We start from the raw sequence: 18,098 nt of genomic DNA on the forward strand, positions 1-18,098 counted from the left end.
TGAGATTTGAGAACCTAGATGCAGAGAAAGAGGCACGGAAATAGAGGCAGGCAAAGAGAGGCATGGTATCAGAGGCAGGGAATCAGAGGCGGGGAATCAGAGACAAGGAAAGAGAGGCGTGGAATCAGAGGTGCGGAATCAGAGGCAGGGAATCAGAGGCAGGGAATCAGAGGCAGGGAATCAGAGGCAGGCAATCAGAGGCAGGGAATCAGAGGCAGGGAATCAGAGGCGGGGAATCAGAGGCAGGGAATCAGAGGCAGGGTAACAGAGGCAGGGAATCAGATGAAGGGAATCAGATGAAGGGAATCTGAGGCAGGGAATCTGAGGCAGGGAATCTGAGGCAGGGAATCTGAGGCGAGGAATCTGAGGCAGGGAATCTGAGGCGGGGAATCTGAGGCGGGGAATCTGAGGCAGGGAATCTGAGGTGGGGAATCTGAGGCGGGGAATCTGCGGCGGGGAATCTGAGGCAGGGAATCTGAGGTGGGGATTCTGAGGCATGGAATCTCAGGCAGGGAATCAGAGCCGGGGAATCTGAGGCGGGGAATCAGATGCAGGGAACCAGAGGCGGGGAAACAGAGGCAGGGAATCAGAGGTGGGGAATCAGAGGCGGGGAATCAGAGGCGGGGAATAAGAGGCGGGGAATCAGAAGTGGGGAATCAGAGGCAGGGAATCTGAGGCAAGGAATCTGAGGCAGGGAATCTGAGGCAGGGAATCAGAGGCGGGGAATCAGAGGCGGGGAATCAGAGGCATGGAATCAGAGGTGGGTTATCAGAGGGTGCAAATGAGATGTGGGAAACTAGATGCAGAGGAAGAGGCACGGAAATAGAGGCAGGCAAAGAGAGGCAGGGTATCAGAGGCAGGGAATCAGAGGCAGGGAATCAGAGGCAGGGAATCAGAGGCAGGGAATCAGAGGCAGGGAATCAGAGGCAGGGAATCAGAGGCAGGGAATCAGAGGAAGGCAATCAGAGGCAGGGAATCTGAGGCAGGGAATCTGAGGCAGGGAATCTGAGGCAGGGAATCAGAGGCGGGGAATCTGAGGCGGGGAATCTGAGGCGGGGAATCTGAGACGGGGAATCTGAGGCGGGGAATTTGAGGCGGGGAATCTGAGGCGGGGAATCTGAGGCAGGGAATCTGAGGCGGGGAATCTCAGGCAGGGAATCTCAGGCAGGGAATCAGAGCCGGGAAATCTGAGGCGGGGAATCAGAGGCGGGGAATCAGAGGCGGGGAAACAGAGGCAGGGAATCAGAGGCGAGGAATCAGAGGCGGGGAATCAGAGGCGGGGAATAAGAGGCGGGGAATCAGAGGCGGGGAATCAGAGGCAGGGAATCTGAGGCAGGGAATCTGAGGCAGGGAATCTGAGGCAGGGAATCTGAGGCAGGGAATCAGAGGCGGGGAATCAAAGGCAGGGAATCAGAGGCGGGGAATCAGAGGCGGGGAATCAGAGGCATGGAATCAGAGGCGGGTTATCAGAGTGGGCAAATGAGATGTGGGAAACTAGATGCAAAGAAAGAGACACCGAAATAGAGGCAGGCAAAGAGAGGCAGGGTATCAGATGCAGGGAATCAGTGGCGGGGAATCAGAGATACGGAAACAGAGGCGTGGAATCAGAGGCGCGGAATCAGAGGCAGGGAATGAGGGGCAGGGAATCAGAGGCAGGGAATCAGAGGCAGGGAATCAGAGGCAGGGAATCAGAGGCAGGGAATCAGAGGCAGGCAATCAGAGGCAGGGAATCTGAGGCAGGGAATCTGAGGCGGGGAATCTGAGGCGGGGAATCTGAGGCGGGGAATCTGAGGCGGGGAATCTGAGGCGGGGAATCTGAGGCGGGGAATCTGAGGCGGGGAATCTGAGGCGGGGAATCTGAGGCGGGGAATCTGAGGTGGGGAATCTGAGGCGGGGAATCTGAGGCGGGGAATCTGAGGCGGGGAATCTGAGGCGGGGAATCTGAGGCGGGGAATCTGAGGTGGGGTATCTGAGGCAGGGAATCTCAGGCAGGGAATCAGAGCCGGGGAATCTGAGGCGTGGAATCAGAGGCGGGGAATCAGAGGCGGGGAAACAGAGGCAGGGAATCAGAGGCGGGGAATCAGAGGCGGGGTATCAGAGGCGGGGAATAATAGGCGGGGAATCAAAGGCGGGGAATCAGAGGCAGGGAATCTGAGGCAGGGAATCTGAGGCAGAGAATCTGAGGCAGGGAATCAAAGGCGGGGAATCAGAGGCAGGGAATCAGAGGCGGGGAATCAGAGGCAGGGAATCTGAGGCAGGGAATCTGATGCAGGGAATCAGAGCCTGGGAATCTGAGGCAGTGAATCAGAGGCGGGGAATCAGAGGCGGGGAATCCGAGGCAGGGAATAAGAGGCGGGGAATCAGAGGCGGGGAATCAGAGGCAGGGAATCAGAGGCAGGGAATCAGAGGCGGGGAATCAGAGGCGGGGAATCAGCGGGAGGAAAAGGGATGTGGGGAAAGAGAGGCAGAGAAAGAGGCGCGGAAATAGAGGCAGGGAAAGAGTGGCGGGGAATGAAAGGTGGGGAATCAGAGGCGGGGAAACAGGCGGGTAAACAGAGGCAGGTAAGCATAGGTGGATAAATAGAGGCGGGGAAAGAGGCGGGCAAAACATAGTGGTTGGAAGTTGTGTGTTTAAAATGAGGTACACAAAACAGATCAAACAGTGTTGTTGAAGTTGAGGGAGGGAAAGACAGGCACGGAAAGAATGGAGGGGAAAGAGTGGAGGCGAAAGAGAGGCGTCGAGACAGAGGTGGGGAATCAGAGGCGGGGAATCAGAGGCAGTGAAACAGGTGAATAAACAGAGGCGGGTAAACATAGGCGGAAAAATAGAGGCGGGGAAAGTGATGGGTGAAACATAGTGGTTGGAACTTGTGTGTTGAAAATGAGGTACACAGAACAGATCAAACAGAGTTGTTGAAATTGAGGGAGGGAAAGAGAGGCGCGGAAAGAGTGTAGGGGAAAAAGTGGAGGCGTAAGAGAGGCATACAGACAGAGGTGGGGAATCAGAGGCGGGGAATCAGAGGCGGGGAATCAGAGGCGGGCACTCAGTGGCAGGCAATCAGAGGTGGGGAATCAGAGGCGGGGAATAAGAGGCCTGGAATCAGATACGGGGAATCAGAGGCGTGGAATCAGAGGCGGGGAATCAGAGGCGGGGAATCAGAGGCGGGGAAACAGAGGCGGGGAATCAGAGGCGGAGATTCAGAGGCGGGGATTCAGAGGCTGGGAATCAGTGGCTGGGAATCAGAGGCGGGGAATCAGAGGCGGGGAATCGGAGGCAGGGAATCTGAGGCAGGGAATCTGAGGCAGGGAATCTGAGGCAGGGAATCTGAGGCAGGGAATCTGAGGCGGGGAATCTGAGGTGGTAAATCTGAGTCGGGGTATCTGAGGCAGGGAATCTGAGGCAGTGAATCAGAGGCATGGAATCAGAGGCGGGTTATCAGAGGGGGCAAATGAGATGTGGGAATCTAGATGCAGAGAAAGAGGCACGGAAATAGAGGCAGGCAAAAAGAGGCAGGGTATCAGAGGCAGTGAATCAGAGGCGGGGAATCAGAGACAAGGAAAGAGAGGCGTGGAATCAGAGGTGCGGAATCAGAGGCAGGGAATCAGAGGCAGGGAATCAGAGGCAGGGAATCAGAGGCAGGCAATCAGAGGCAGGGAATCAGAGGCAGGCAATCAGAGGCAGGGAATCTGAGGCAGGGAATCTGAGGCAGGGAATCTGAGGCAGGGAATAAGAGGCGGGGAATCAGAAGCGGGGAATCAGAGGCAGAGAATCTGAGGCAAGGAATCTGAGGCAGGGAATCTGAGGCAGGGAATCAGAGGCGGGGAATCAGAGGCGGGGAATCAGAGGCATGGAATCAGACGTGGGTTATCAGAGGGTGCAAATGAGATGTGGGAAACTAGATGCAGAGGAAGTGGCACGGAAATAGAGGCAGGCAAAGAGAGGAAGGGTATCAGAGGCAGGGAATCAGAGGCAGGGAATCAGAGGCAGGGAATCAGAGGCAGGGAATCAGAGGCAGGGAATCAGAGGAAGGCAATCAGAGGCAGGGAATCTGAGGCAGGGAATATGAGGCGGGGAATCTGAGGCGGGGAATCTGAGGCGGGGAATCTGAGGCAGGGAATCTGAGGTGGGGAATCTCAGGCAGGGAATCTCAGGCAGGGAATCAGAGCAGGGAAATCTGAGACGGGGAATCAGAGGCGGGGAATCAGAGGCGGGGAAACAGAGGCAGGGAATCAGAGGCGGCGAATCAGAGGAGGGGAATCAGAGGCGGGGAATAAGAGGCGGGGAATCAGAGGCGGGGAATCAGAGGCAGGGAATCTGAGGCAGGGAATCAGGCAGGGAATCTGAGGCAGGGAATCTGAGGCAGGGAATCAGAGGCGGGGAATCAAAGGCAGGGAATCAGAGGCGGGGAATCAGAGGTGGGGAATCAGAGGCAGGGAATCAGAGGCGGGGAATCAGAGGCGGGGAATCAGAGGCATGGAATCAGAGGCGGGTTATCAGAGTGGGCAAATGAGATGTGGGAAACTAGATGCAGAGAAAGAGGCACCGAAATAGAGGCAGGCAAAGAGAGGCAGGGTATCAGATGCAGGGGATCAGTGGCGGGGAATCAGAGATACGGAAACAGAGGCGTGGAATCAGAGGCGCGGAATCAGAGGCAGGGAATGAGAGGCAGGGAATCAGAGGCAGGGAATCAGAGGCAGGGAATCAGAGGCAGGGAATCAGAGGCAGGGAATCAGAGGCAGGCAATCAGAGGCAGGGAATCTGAGGCAGGGAATCTGAGGCGGGGAATCTGAGGCGGGGAATCTGAGGCGGGGAATCTGAGGCGGGGAATCTGAGGCGGGGAATCTGAGGCGGGGAATCTGAGGCGGGGAATCTGAGGCGGGGAATCTTAGGTGGGGAATCTGAGGCGGGGAATCTGAGGCGGGGAATCTGAGGCGGGGAATCTGAGGCGGGGAATCTGAGGCGGGGAATCTGAGGTGGGGTATCTGAGGCAGGGAATCTCAGGCAGGGAATCAGAGCCGGGGAATCTGAGGCGTGGAATCAGAGGCGGGGAATCAGAGGCGGGGAAACAGAGGCAGGGAATCAGAGGCGGGGAATCAGAGGCGGGGAATCAGAGGCGGGGAATAAGAGGCGTGGAATCAAAGGCGGGGAATCAGAGGCAGGGAATCTGAGGCAGGGAATCTCAGGCAGAGAATCTGAGGCAGGGAATCAAATGCGGGGAATCAGAGGCAGGGAATCAGAGGCGGGGAATCAGAGGCAGGGAATCTGAGGCAGGGAATCTGATGCAGGGAATCAGAGCCTGGGAATCTGAGGCAGTGAATCAGAGGCGGGGAATCAGAGGCGGGGAATCCGAGGCGGGGAATAAGAGGCGGGGAATCAGAGGCGGGGAATCAGAGGCAGGGAATCAGAGGCAGGGAATCAGAGGCGGGGAATCAGAGACGGGGAATCAGCGGGAGGAAAAGGGATGTGGGGAAAGAGAGGCAGAGAAAGAGGCGCGGAAATAGAGGCAGGGAAAGAGTGGCGGGGAATGAAAGGTGGGGAATCAGAGGCGGGGAAACAGGCGGGTAAACAGAGGCAGGTAAGCATAGGTGGATAAATAGAGGCGGGGAAAGAGGCGGGCAAAACATAGTGGTTGGAAGTTGTGTGTTTAAAATGAGGTACACAAAACAGATCAAACGGTGTTGTTGAAGTTGAGGGAGGGAAAGACAGGCACGGAAAGAATGGAGGGGAAAGAGTGGAGGCGAAAGAGAGGCGTCGAGACAGAGGTGGGGAATCAGAGGCGGGGAATCAGAGGCAGTGAAACAGGTGAATAAACAGAGGCGGGTAAACATAGGCGGAAAAATAGAGGCGGGGAAAGTGATGGGTGAAACATAGTGGTTGGAACTTGTGTGTTGAAAATGAGGTACACAGAACAGATCAAACAGAGTTGTTGAAATTGAGGGAGGGAAAGAGAGGCGCGGAAAGAGTGTAGGGGAAAAAGTGGAGGCGTAAGAGAGGCATACAGACAGAGGTGGGGAATCAGAGGCGGGGAATCAGAGGCGGGGAATCAGAGGCGGGCACTCAGTGGCAGGCAATCAGAGGTGGGGATTCAGAGGCGGGGAATAAGAGGCCTGGAATCAGATACGGGGAATCAGAGGCGTGGAATCAGAGGCGTGGAATCAGAGGCGGGGAATCAGAGGCGGGGATTCAGAGGCGGGGATTCAGAGGCTGGGAATCAGTGGCTGGGAATCAGAGGCGGGGAATCTGAGGCGGGGAATCGGAGGCAGGGAATCTGAGGCAGGGAATCTGAGGCAGGGAATCTGAGGCAGGGAATCTGAGGCAGGGAATCTGAGGCGGGGAATCTGAGGTGGTAAATCTGAGTCGGGGTATCTGAGGCAGGGAATCTGAGGCAGTGAATCAGAGGCATGGAATCAGAGGCGGGTTATCAGAGGGGGCAAATGAGATGTGGGAATCTAGATGCAGAGAAAGAGGCACGGAAATAGAGGCAGGCAAAAAGAGGCAGGGTATCAGAGGCAGTGAATCAGAGGTGGGGAATCAGAGACAAGGAAAGAGAGGCGTGGAATCAGAGGTGCGGAATCAGAGGCAGGGAATCAGACGCAGGGAATCAGAGGCAGGGAATCAGAGGCAGGCAATCAGAGGCAGGGAATCAGAGGCAGGCAATCAGAGGCAGGGAATCTGAGGCAGGGAATCTGAGGCAGGGAATCTGAGGCAGGGAATCTGAGGCAGGGAATCTGAGGCGGGGAATCTGAGGCGGGGAATCTGAGGCAGGGAATCTGAGGCGGGGAATCTGAGGCGGGGAATCTGCGGCGGGGAATCTGAGGCAGGGAATCTGAGGCGGGGATTCTGAGGCATGGAATCTCAGGCAGGGAATCAGAGCCGGGGAATCTGAGGCGGGGAATCAGACGCGGGGAACCAGAGGCGGGGAAAAAGAGGCAGGGAATCAGAGGTGGGGAATCAGAGGCGGGGAATCAGAGGCGGGGAATAAGAGGCGGGTAATCAGAAGCGGGGAATCAGAGGCAGGGAATCTGAGGCAAGGAATCTGAGGCAGGGAATCTGAGGCAGGGAATCAGAGGCGGGGAATCAGAGGCGGGGAATCAGAGGCATGGAATCAGAGGTGGGTTATCAGAGGGTGCAAATGAGATGTGGGAAACTAGATGCAGAGGAAGTGGCACGGAAATAGAGGCAGGCAAAGAGAGGCAGGGTATCAGAGGCAGGGAATCAGAGGCAGGGAATCAGAGACACGGAAAGAGAGGCGTGGAATCAGAGGTGCGGAATCAGAGGCAGGGAATCAGAGGCAGGGAATCAGAGGCAGGGAATCAGAGGCAGGGAATCAGAGGCAGGGAATCAGAGGAAGGCAATCAGAGGCAGGGAATCTGAGGCAGGGAATATGAGGCGGGGAATCTGAGGCGGGGAATCTGAGGCGGGGAATCTGAGGCAGGGAATCTGAGGCGGGGAATCTCAGGCAGGGAATCTCAGGCAGGGAATCAGAGCCGGGAAATCTGAGGCGGGGAATCAGAGGCGGGGAATCAGAGGCGGGGAATCAGAGGCGGGGAATCAGAGGCGGGGAAACAGAGGCAGGGAATCAGAGGCGGCGAATCAGAGGAGGGGAATCAGAGGCGGGGAATAAGAGGCGGGGAATCAGAGGCGGGGAATCAGAGGCAGGGAATCTGAGGCAGGGAATCAGGCAGGGAATCTGAGGCAGGGAATCTGAGGCAGGGAATCAGAGGCGGGGAATCAAAGGCAGGGAATCAGAGGCGGGGAATCAGAGGCGGGTTATCAGAGTGGGCAAATGAGATGTGGAAAACTAGATGCAGAGAAAGAGGCACCGAAATAGAGGCAGGCAAAGAGAGGCAGGGTATCAGATGCAGGGAATCAGAGGCGGGGAATCAGAGATATGGAAAGAGAGGCGTGGAATCAGAGGCGCGGAATCAGAGGCAGGGAATCAGAGGCAGGGAATCAGAGGCAGGGAATCAGAGGCAGGGAATCAGAGGCAGGGAATCAGAGGCAGGCAATCAGAGGCAGGCAATCAGAGGCAGGGAATCTGAGGCGGGGAATCTGAGGCGGGGAATCTGAGGCGGGGAATCTGAGGCGGGGAATCTGAGGCGGGGAATCTGAGGCGGGGAATCTGAGGCGGGGTATCAGAGGCGGGGAATCTGAGGCGGGGAATCTGAGGCGGGGAATCTGAGGCGGGGAATCTGAGGCGGGGAATCTGAGGCGGGGAATCTGAGGCGGGGAATCTGAGGCGGGGAATCTGAGGCGGGGAATCTGAGGTGGGGTATCTGAGGCAGGGAATCTCAGGCAGGGAATCAGAGGCGGGGAATCAGAGGCAGGGAATAAGAGGCGGGGAATCAAAGGCGGGGAATCAGAGGCAGGGAATCTGAGGCAGGGAATCTGAGGCAGAGAATCTGAGGCAGGGAATCAGAGGCGGGGAATCAGAGGCAGGGAATCAGAGGCGGGGAATCAGAGGCAGGGAATCTGAGGCAGGGAATCTGATGCAGGGAATCAGAGCCTGGGAATCTGAGGCAGGGAATCAGAGGCAGGGAATCAGAGGCGGGGAATCCGAGGCGGGGAATAAGAGGCGGGGAATCAGAGGCGGGGAATCAGAGGCAGGGAATCTGAGGCAGGGAATCTGAGGCAGGGAATCTGAGGCAGGGAATCAGAGGCGGGGTATCAGAGGCGGGGAATCAGAGGCAGGGAATCAGAGGCGGGGAATCAGAGGCAGGGAATCTGAGGCAGGGAATCTGATGCAGGGAATCAGAGCCTGGGAATCTGAGGCAGGGAATCAGAGGCAGGGAATCAGAGGCGGGGAATCCGAGGCGGGGAATAAGAGGCGGGGAATCAGAGGCGGGGAATCAGAGGCAGGGAATCTGAGGCAGGGAATCTGAGGCAGGGAATCTGAGGCAGGGAATCAGAGGCGGGGAATCAGAGGCGGGGAATCAGCGGGAGGAAAAGGGATGTGGGGAAAGAGAGGCAGAGAAAGAGGCGCGGAAATAGAGGCAGGGAAAGAGTGGCGGGGAATGAAAGGTGTGGAATCAGAGGCGGGGAAACAGGCGGGTAAACAGAGGCAGGTAAGCATAGGTGGATAAATAGAGGCGGGGAAAGAGGCGGGCAAAACATAGTGGTTGGAAGTTGTGTGTTTAAAATGAGGTACACAAAACAGATCAAACAGTGTTGTTGAAATTGAGGGAGGGAAAGACAGGCACGGAAAGAATGGAGGGGAAAGAGTGGAGGTGAAAGAGAGGCGTCGAGACAGAGGTGGGGAATCAGAGGCGGGGAATCAGAGGCAGTGAAACAGGTGAATAAACAGAGGCGGGTAAACATAGGCGGAAAAATAGAGGCGGGGAAAGTGATGGGTGAAACATAGTGGTTGGAACTTGTGTGTTGAAAATGAGGTACACAGAACAGATCAAACAGAGTTGTTGAAATTGAGGGAGGGAAAGAGAGGCGCGGAAAGAGTGTAGGGGAAAAAGTGGAGGCGTAAGAGAGGCATACAGACAGAGGTGGGGAATCAGAGGCGGGGAATCAGAGGTGGGGAATCAGAGGCGGGCACTCAGTGGCAGGCAATCAGAGGTGGGGAATCAGAGGCGGGGAATAAGAGGCCTGGAATCAGATGCGGGGAATCAGAGGCGTGGAATCAGAGGCGGGTTATCAGAGGGGGCAAATGAGATGTGGGAAACTAGATGCAGAGAAAGAAGCACGGAAATAGAGGCAGGCAAAAAGAGGCAGGGTATCAGAGGCAGGGAATCAGAGGCGGGGAATCAGAGACAAGGAAAGAGCGGCGTGGAATCAGAGGTGCGGAATCAGAGGCAGGGAATCAGAGGCAGGGAATCAGAGGCAGGGAATCAGAGGCAGGCAATCAGAGGCAGGGAATCAGAGGCAGGGAATCAGAGGCAGGCAATCAGAGGCAGGGAATCTGAGGCAGGGAATCTGAGGCAGGGAATCTGAGGCAGGGAATCAGAGGCAGGGAATCTGAGGCAGGGAATCTGAGGCAGGGAATCTGAGGCGGGGAATCAGAGGTGGGGAATCAGAGGCATGGAATCAGAGGCAGGGAATCAGAGGCAGGGAATCAGATGAAGGGAATCAGATGAAGGGAATCTGAGGCAGGGAATCTGAGGCAGGGAATCTGAGGCAGGGAATCTGAGGCGGGGAATCTGAGGCGGTGAATCTGAGGCGGGGAATCTGAGGCGGGGAATCTGAGGCAGGGAATCTGAGGCGGGGAATCTGAGGCGGGGAATCTGAGGCGGGGAATCTGAGGCAGGGAATCTGAGGCGGGGAATCTGAGGCATGGAATCTCACACAGGGAATCAGAGCCGGGGAATCTGAGGCGGGGAATCAGACGCGGGGAATCAGAGGCGGGGAAACAGAGGCAGGGAATCAGAGGCAGGGAATCAGAGGCAGGCAATCAGAGGCAGGCAATCAGAGGCAGGGAATCTGAGGCGGGGAATCTGAGGCGGGGAATCTGAGGCGGGGAATCTGAGGCGGGGAATCTGAGGCGGGGAATCTGAGGCGGGGAATCTGAGGCGGGGTATCAGAGGCGGGGAATCTGAGGCGGGGAATCTGAGGCGGGGAATCTGAGGCGGGGAATCTGAGGCGGGGAATCTGAGGCGGGGAATCTGAGGCGGGGAATCTGAGGCGGGGAATCTGAGGCGGGGAATCTGAGGTGGGGTATCTGAGGCAGGGAATCTCAGGCAGGGAATCAGAGGCGGGGAATCAGAGGCAGGGAATAAGAGGCGGGGAATCAAAGGCGGGGAATCAGAGGCAGGGAATCTGAGGCAGGGAATCTGAGGCAGAGAATCTGAGGCAGGGAATCAGAGGAGGGGAATCAGAGGCAGGGAATCAGAGGCGGGGAATCAGAGGCAGGGAATCTGAGGCAGGGAATCAGAGCCTGGGAATCTGAGGCAGGGAATCAGAGGCAGGGAATCAGAGGCGGGGAATCCGAGGCGGGGAATAAGAGGCGGGGAATCAGAGGCGGGGAATCAGAGGCAGGGAATCTGAGGCAGGGAATCTGAGGCAGGGAATCTGAGGCAGGGAATCAGAGGCGGGGAATCAGAGGCGGGGAATCAGAGGCAGGGAATCAGAGGCGGGGAATCAGAGGCAGGGAATCTGAGGCAGGGAATCTGATGCAGGGAATCAGAGCCTGGGAATCTGAGGCAGGGAATCAGAGGCAGGGAATCAGAGGCGGGGAATCCGAGGCGGGGAATAAGAGGCGGGGAATCAGAGGCGGGGAATCAGAGGCAGGGAATCTGAGGCAGGGAATCTGAGGCAGGGAATCTGAGGCAGGGAATCAGAGGCGGGGAATCAGAGGCGGGGAATCAGCGGGAGGAAAAGGGATGTGGGGAAAGAGAGGCAGAGAAAGAGGCGCGGAAATAGAGGCAGGGAAAGAGTGGCGGGGAATGAAAGGTGTGGAATCAGAGGCGGGGAAACAGGCGGGTAAACAGAGGCAGGTAAGCATAGGTGGATAAATAGAGGCGGGGAAAGAGGCGGGCAAAACATAGTGGTTGGAAGTTGTGTGTTTAAAATGAGGTACACAAAACAGATCAAACAGTGTTGTTGAAATTGAGGGAGGGAAAGACAGGCACGGAAAGAATGGAGGGGAAAGAGTGGAGGTGAAAGAGAGGCGTCGAGACAGAGGTGGGGAATCAGAGGCGGGGAATCAGAGGCAGTGAAACAGGTGAATAAACAGAGGCGGGTAAACATAGGCGGAAAAATAGAGGCGGGGAAAGTGATGGGTGAAACATAGTGGTTGGAACTTGTGTGTTGAAAATGAGGTACACAGAACAGATCAAACAGAGTTGTTGAAATTGAGGGAGGGAAAGAGAGGCGCGGAAAGAGTGTAGGGGAAAAAGTGGAGGCGTAAGAGAGGCATACAGACAGAGGTGGGGAATCAGAGGCGGGGAATCAGAGGTGGGGAATCAGAGGCGGGGAATAAGAGGCCTGGAATCAGATGCGGGGAATCAGAGGCGTGGAATCAGAGGCGGGTTATCAGAGGGGGCAAATGAGATGTGGGAAACTAGATGAAGAGAAAGAGGCACGGAAATAGAGGTAGGCAAAGAGAGGCAGGGTATCAGAGGCAGGGAATCAGAGGCGGGGAATCAGAGGAAGGCAATCAGAGGCAGGGAATCTGAGGCAGGGAATCTGAGGCGGGGAATCTGAGGCGGGGAATCTGAGGCGGGGAATCTGAGATGGGGAATCTGCGGCGGGGAATCTGAGGCGGGGAATCTGAGGCGGGGAATCTGAGGCAGGGAATCTGAGGCGGGGAATCTCAGGCAGGGAATCTCAGGCAGGGAATCAGAGCCGGGAAATCTGAGGCGGGGAATCAGAGGCGGGGAATCAGAGGCGGGGAAACAGCGGCAGGGAATCAGAGGCGGGGAATCAGAGGCGGGGAATCAGAGGCGGGGAATAAGAGGCGAGGAATCAGAGGCGGGGAATCAGAGGCAGTGAATCTGAGGCAGGGAATCTGAGGCAGGTAATCTGAGGCAGGGAATCTGAGGCAGGGAATCAGAGGCGGGGAATCAAAGGCAGGGAATCAGAGGCGGGGAATCAGAGGCGGGGAATCAGAGGCATGGAATCAGAGGCGGGTTATCAGAGATACGGAAAGAGAGGCGTGGAATCAGAGGCGCGGAATCAGAGGCAGGGAATCAGAGGCAGGGAATCAGAGGCAGGGAATCAGAGGCAGGCAATCAGAGGCAGGGAATCTGAGGCAGGGAATCTGAGGCGGGGAATCTGAGGCTGGGAATCTGAGGCGGGGAATCTGACGCGGGGAATCTGAGGCGGGGAATCTGAGGTGGGGAATCTGAGGCGGGGAATCTGAGGCGGGGAATCTGAGGCGGGGAATCTGAGGCGGGGAATCTGAGGTGGGGAATCTGAGGCGGGGAATCTGAGGCGGGGAATCTGAGGCGGGGAATCTGAGGCGGGGAATCTGAGGTGGGGTATCTGAGGCAGGGAATCTCAGGCAGGGAATCTGAGCCGGGGAATATGAGGCGGGGAATCAGAGGCGGGGAAACAGAGGCAGGGAATCAGAGGCGGCGAATCAGAGGCGGGGAATCAGAGGCGGGGAATAAGAGGCGGGGAATCAAAGGCGGGGAATCAGAGGCAGGGAATCTGAGGCAGGGAATCTGAGGCAGAGAATCTGAGGCAGGGAATCAGAGGCGGGGAATCAGAGGCAGGGAATCTGAGGCAGGGAATCTGATGCAGGGAATCAGAGCCTGGGAATCTGAGGCAGGGAATCAGAGGCGGGGAATCAGAGGCGGGGAATCCGAGGCGGGGAATAAGAGGCGGGGAATCAGAGGCGGGGAATCAGAGGCAGGGAATCTGAGGCAGGGATTCTGAGGCAGGGAATCTGAGGCAGGGAATCAGAGGCGGGGAATCAGAGGCAGGGAATCAGAGGCGGGGAATCAGAGGCGGGGAATCAGCGGGAGGAAAAGGGATGTGGGGAAAGAGAGGCAGAGAAAGAGGCGCGGAAATAGAGGCAGGGAAAGAGTGGCGGGGAATGAAAGGTGGGGAATCAGAGGCGGGGAAACAGGCGGGTAAACAGAGGCAGGTAAACATAGGTGGATAAATAGAGGCGGGGAAAGAGGCGGGCAAAACATAGTGGTTGGAACTTGTGTGTTTAAAATGAGGTACACAAAACAGATCAAACAGTGTTGTTGAAATTGAGGGAGGGAAAGACAGGCACGGAAAGAATGGAGGGGAAAGAGTGGAGGCGAAAGAGAGGCGTCGAGACAGAGGTGGGGAATCAGAGATGGGGAATCAGAGGCAGTGAAACAGGTGAATAAACAGAGGCGGGTAAACATAGGCGGAAAAATAGAGGCGGGGAAAGTGATGGGTGAAACATAGTGGTTGGAACTTGTGTGTTGAAAATGAGGTACACAGAACAGATCAAACAGAGTTGTTGAAATTGAGGGAGGGAAAGAGAGGCGCGGAAAGAGTGTAGGGGAAAAAGTGGAGGCGTAAGAGAGGCATACAGACAGAGGTGGGGAATCAGAGGCGGGGAATCAGAGGCGGGGAATCAGAGGCGGGCACTCAGTGGCAGGCAATCAGAGGTGGGGAATCAGAGGCGGGGAATAAGAGGCCTGGAATCAGATGCGGGGAATCAGAGGCGTGGAATCAGAGGCGGGGAATCAGATGCGGGGAATCAGAGGCGGGGAAACAGAGGCGGGGAATCAGAGGCGGGGATTCAGAGGCGGGGATTCAGAGGCTGGGAATCAGTGGCTGGGAATCAGAGGCGGGGAATCAGAGGCGGGGAATCGGAGGCAGGGAATCTGAGGCAGGGAACCTGAGGCAGGGAATCTGAGGCAGGGAATCTGAGGCAGGGAATCTGAGGCGGGGAATCTGAGGTGGTAAATCTGAGTCAGGGTATCTGAGGCAGGGAATCTGAGGCAGTGAATCAGAGGCATGGAATCAGAGGCGGGGAATCTGAGGCGGGGAATCTGAGGCGGGGAATCTGAGGCGGGGAATCTGAGGCGGGGAATCTGAGGCGGGGAATCTGAGGCGGGGAATCTGAGGCGGGGAATCTGAGACGGGGAATCTGAGGTGGGGAATCTGAGGCGGGGTATCTGAGGCAGGGAATCTCAGGCAGGGAATCAGTGCCGGGGAATCTGAGGCGGGGAATCAGAGGCGGGGATTCAGAGGCGGGGAAACAGAGGCAGGGAATCAGAGGCGGGGAATCAGAGGTGGGGAATCAGAGGCGGGGTATAAGAGGCGGGGAATCAAAGGCGGGGTATCAGAGGCAGGGAATCTGAGGCAGGGAATCTGAGGCAGGGAATCTGAGGCGGGGAATCTGAGGTGGGGTATCTGAGGCAGGGAATCTCAGGCAGGGAATCAGAGCCGGGGAATCTGAGGCGGGCAATCAGAGGCGGGGATTCAGAGGCGGGGAAACAGAGGCAGGGAATCAGAGGCGGGGAATCAGAGGCGGGGAATCAGAGGCGGGGAATAAGGGGCGGGGAATCAAAGGCGGGGAATCAGAGGCAGGGAATCTGAGGCAGGGAATATGAGGCAGGGAATCTGAGGCAGGGAATCAGAGGCGGGGAATCAGAGGCAGGGAATCAGAGGCGGGGAATCAGAGGCAGGGAATCTGAGACAGGGAATCTGATGCAGGGAATCAGAGCCGGGGAAACTGAGGCAGGGAATCAGAGGCGGGGAATCAGAGGCGGGGAATCAGAGGCGGGAAATAAGAGGCGGGGAATCAGAGGCGGGGAATCAGAGGCCGGGAATCTGAGGCAGGGAATCTGAGGCAGGGAATCTGAGGCAGGGAATCAGAGGCGGGGAATCAGAGGCAGGGAATCAGAGGCAGGGAATCAGAGGCGGGGAATCAGTGGGAGGAAAAGAGATGTGAGGAAAGAGAGGCAGAGAAAGAGGCGCGGAAATAGAGGCAGGGAAAGAGAGGTGGGGAATGAAAGGTGGGGAATCAGAGGTGGGGAAACAGGCGGGTAAACAGAGGCAGGTAAACATAGGTGGATAAATAGAGGCGGGGAAAGAGGCGGGCAAAACATAGTGGTTGGAAGTTGTGTGTTTAAAATGAGGTACACAAAACAGATCAAACAGTGTTGTTGAAATTGAGGGAGGGAAAGAGAGGCGCGGAAAGAGTGCAGGGGAAAAAGCGGAGGCGAAAGAGAGGCATACAGACAGAGGTGGGGAATCAGAGGCGGGGAATCAGAGGCGGGGAATCAGAGGCGGGCAATCAGTGGCAGGCAATCAGAGGTGGGGAATCAGAGGCGGGGAATAAGAGGCCTGGAATCAGAGGCGGGGATCAGAGGCGTGGAATCAGAGGCGGGGAATCAGAGGCGGGGAAACAGAGGCGGGGAATCAGAGGCGGGGATTCAGAGGCGGGGATTCAGAGGCTGGGAATCAGAGGCGGGGAATCAGAGGCGGGGAATCAGAGGCGGGGAATCGGAGGCAGGGAATCTGAGGCAGGGAATCTGAGGCAGGGAATCTGAGGCAGGAAATCTGAGACAGGGAATCTGAGGCTGTAAATCTGAGTCGGGGTATCTGAGGCAGGGAATCTGAGGCAGTGAATCCGAGGCATGTAATCAGAGGCGGGTTATCAGAGGGGGCAAATGAGATTTGGGAACCTAGATGCAGAGAAAGAGGCACGGAAATAGAGGCAGGCAAAGAGAGGCAGGGTATCAGAGGCAGGGAATCAGAGGCGGGGAATCAGAGACAAGGAAAGAGAGGCGTGGAATCAGAGGTGCGGAATCAGAGGCAGGGAATCTGAGGCAGGGAATCAGAGGCAGGCAATCAGAGGCAGGGAATCAGAGGCAGGGAATCAGAGGCGGGGAATCAGAGGCAGGGAATCAGAGGCAGGGTAACAGAGGCAGGGAATCAGATGAAGGGAATCAGATGAAGGGAATCTGAGGCAGGGAATCTGAGGCAGGGAATCTGAGGCAGGGAATCTGAGGCGAGGAACCTGAGGCAGGGAATCTGAGGCGGGGAATCTGAGGCGGGGAATCTGAGGCAGGGAATCTGAGGTGGGGAATCTGAGGCGGGGAATCTGCGGCGGGGAATCTGAGGCAGGGAATCTGAGGTGGGGATTCTGAGGCATGGAATCTCAGGCAGGGAATCAGAGCCGGGGAATCTGAGGCGGGGAATCAGACGCGGGGAACCAGAGGCGGGGAAACAGAGGCAGGGAATCAGAGGTGGGGAATCAGAGGCGGGGAATCAGAGGCGGGGAATAAGAGGCGGGGAATCAGAAGTGGGGAATCAGAGACAGGGAATCTGAGGCAAGGAATCAGAGGCAGGGTATCAGAGGCAGGGAATCAGAGGCAGGGAATCAGAGACACGGAAAGAGAGGCGTGGAATCAGAAGTGCGGAATCAGAGGCAGGGAATCAGAGGCAGGGAATCAGAGGCAGGGAATCAGAGGCAGGGAATCAGAGGCAGGGAATCAGAGGCAGGGAATCAGAGGAAGGCAATTTGAGGCAGGGAATCTGAGGCAGTGAATATGAGGCGGGGAATCTGAGGCGGGGAATCTGAGGCGGGGAATCTGAGACGGGGAATCTGAGGCGGGGAATTTGAGGCGGGGAATCTGAGGCGGGGAATCTGAGGCAGGGAATCTGAGGCGGGGAATCTCAGGCAGGGAATCTCAGGCAGGGAATCAGAGACGGGAAATCTGAGGCGGGGAATCAGAGGCGGGGAATCAGAGGCGGGGAAACAGAGGCAGGGAATCAGAGGCGAGGAATCAGAGGCGGGGAATCAGAGGCGGGGAATAAGAGGCGGGGAATCAGAGGCGGGGAATCAGAGGCAGGGAATCTGAGGCAGGGAATCTGAGGTAGGGAATCTGAGGCAGGGAATCTGAGGCAGGGAATCAGAGGCGGGGAATCAAAGGCAGGGAATCAGAGGCGGGGAATCAGAGTCGGGGAATCAGAGGCATGGAATCAGAGGAGGGTTATCAGAGTGGGCAAATGAGATGTGGGAAACTAGATGCAGAGAAAGAGGCACCGAAATAGAGGCAGGAAAAGAGAGGCAGGGTATCAGATGCAGGGAATCAGAGGCGGGGAATCAGAGATACGGAAAGAGAGGCGTGGAATCAGAGGCGCGGAATCAGAGGCAGGGAATCAGAGGCAGGGAATCAGAGGCATGGAATCAGAGGCAGGGAATCAGAGGCAGGGAATCAGAGGCAGGGAATCAGAGGCAGGCAATCAGAGGCAGGGAATCTGAGGCAGGGAATCTGAGGCGGGGAATCTGAGGCGGGGAATCTGAGGCGGGGAATCTGAGGCGGGGAATCTGAGGCGGGGAATCTGAGGTGGGGAATCTGAGGCGGGGAATCTGAGGCGGGGAATCTGAGGCGGGGAATCTGAGGCGGGGAATCTGAGGTGGGGAATCTGAGGCGGGGAATCTGAGGCGGGGAATCTGAGGCGGGGAATCTGAGGCTGGGAATCTGAGGTGGGGTATCTGAGGCAGGGAATCTCAGGCAGGGAATCTGAGCCGGGGAATATGAGGCGGGGAATCAGAGGCGGGGAATCAGAGGCGGGGAAACAGAGGAAGGGAATCAGAGGCGGGGAATCAGAGGCGGGGAATCAGAGGCGGGGAATAAGAGGCGGGGAATCAAAGGCGGGGAATCAGAGGCAGGGAATCTGAGGCAGGGAATCTGAGGCAGAGAATCTG

The sequence above is a fragment of the Narcine bancroftii genome, chromosome 11 (genome assembly GCF_036971445.1).
Source record: "Narcine bancroftii isolate sNarBan1 chromosome 11, sNarBan1.hap1, whole genome shotgun sequence".
NCBI classification, from domain to species: domain Eukaryota; kingdom Metazoa; phylum Chordata; class Chondrichthyes; order Torpediniformes; family Narcinidae; genus Narcine; species Narcine bancroftii.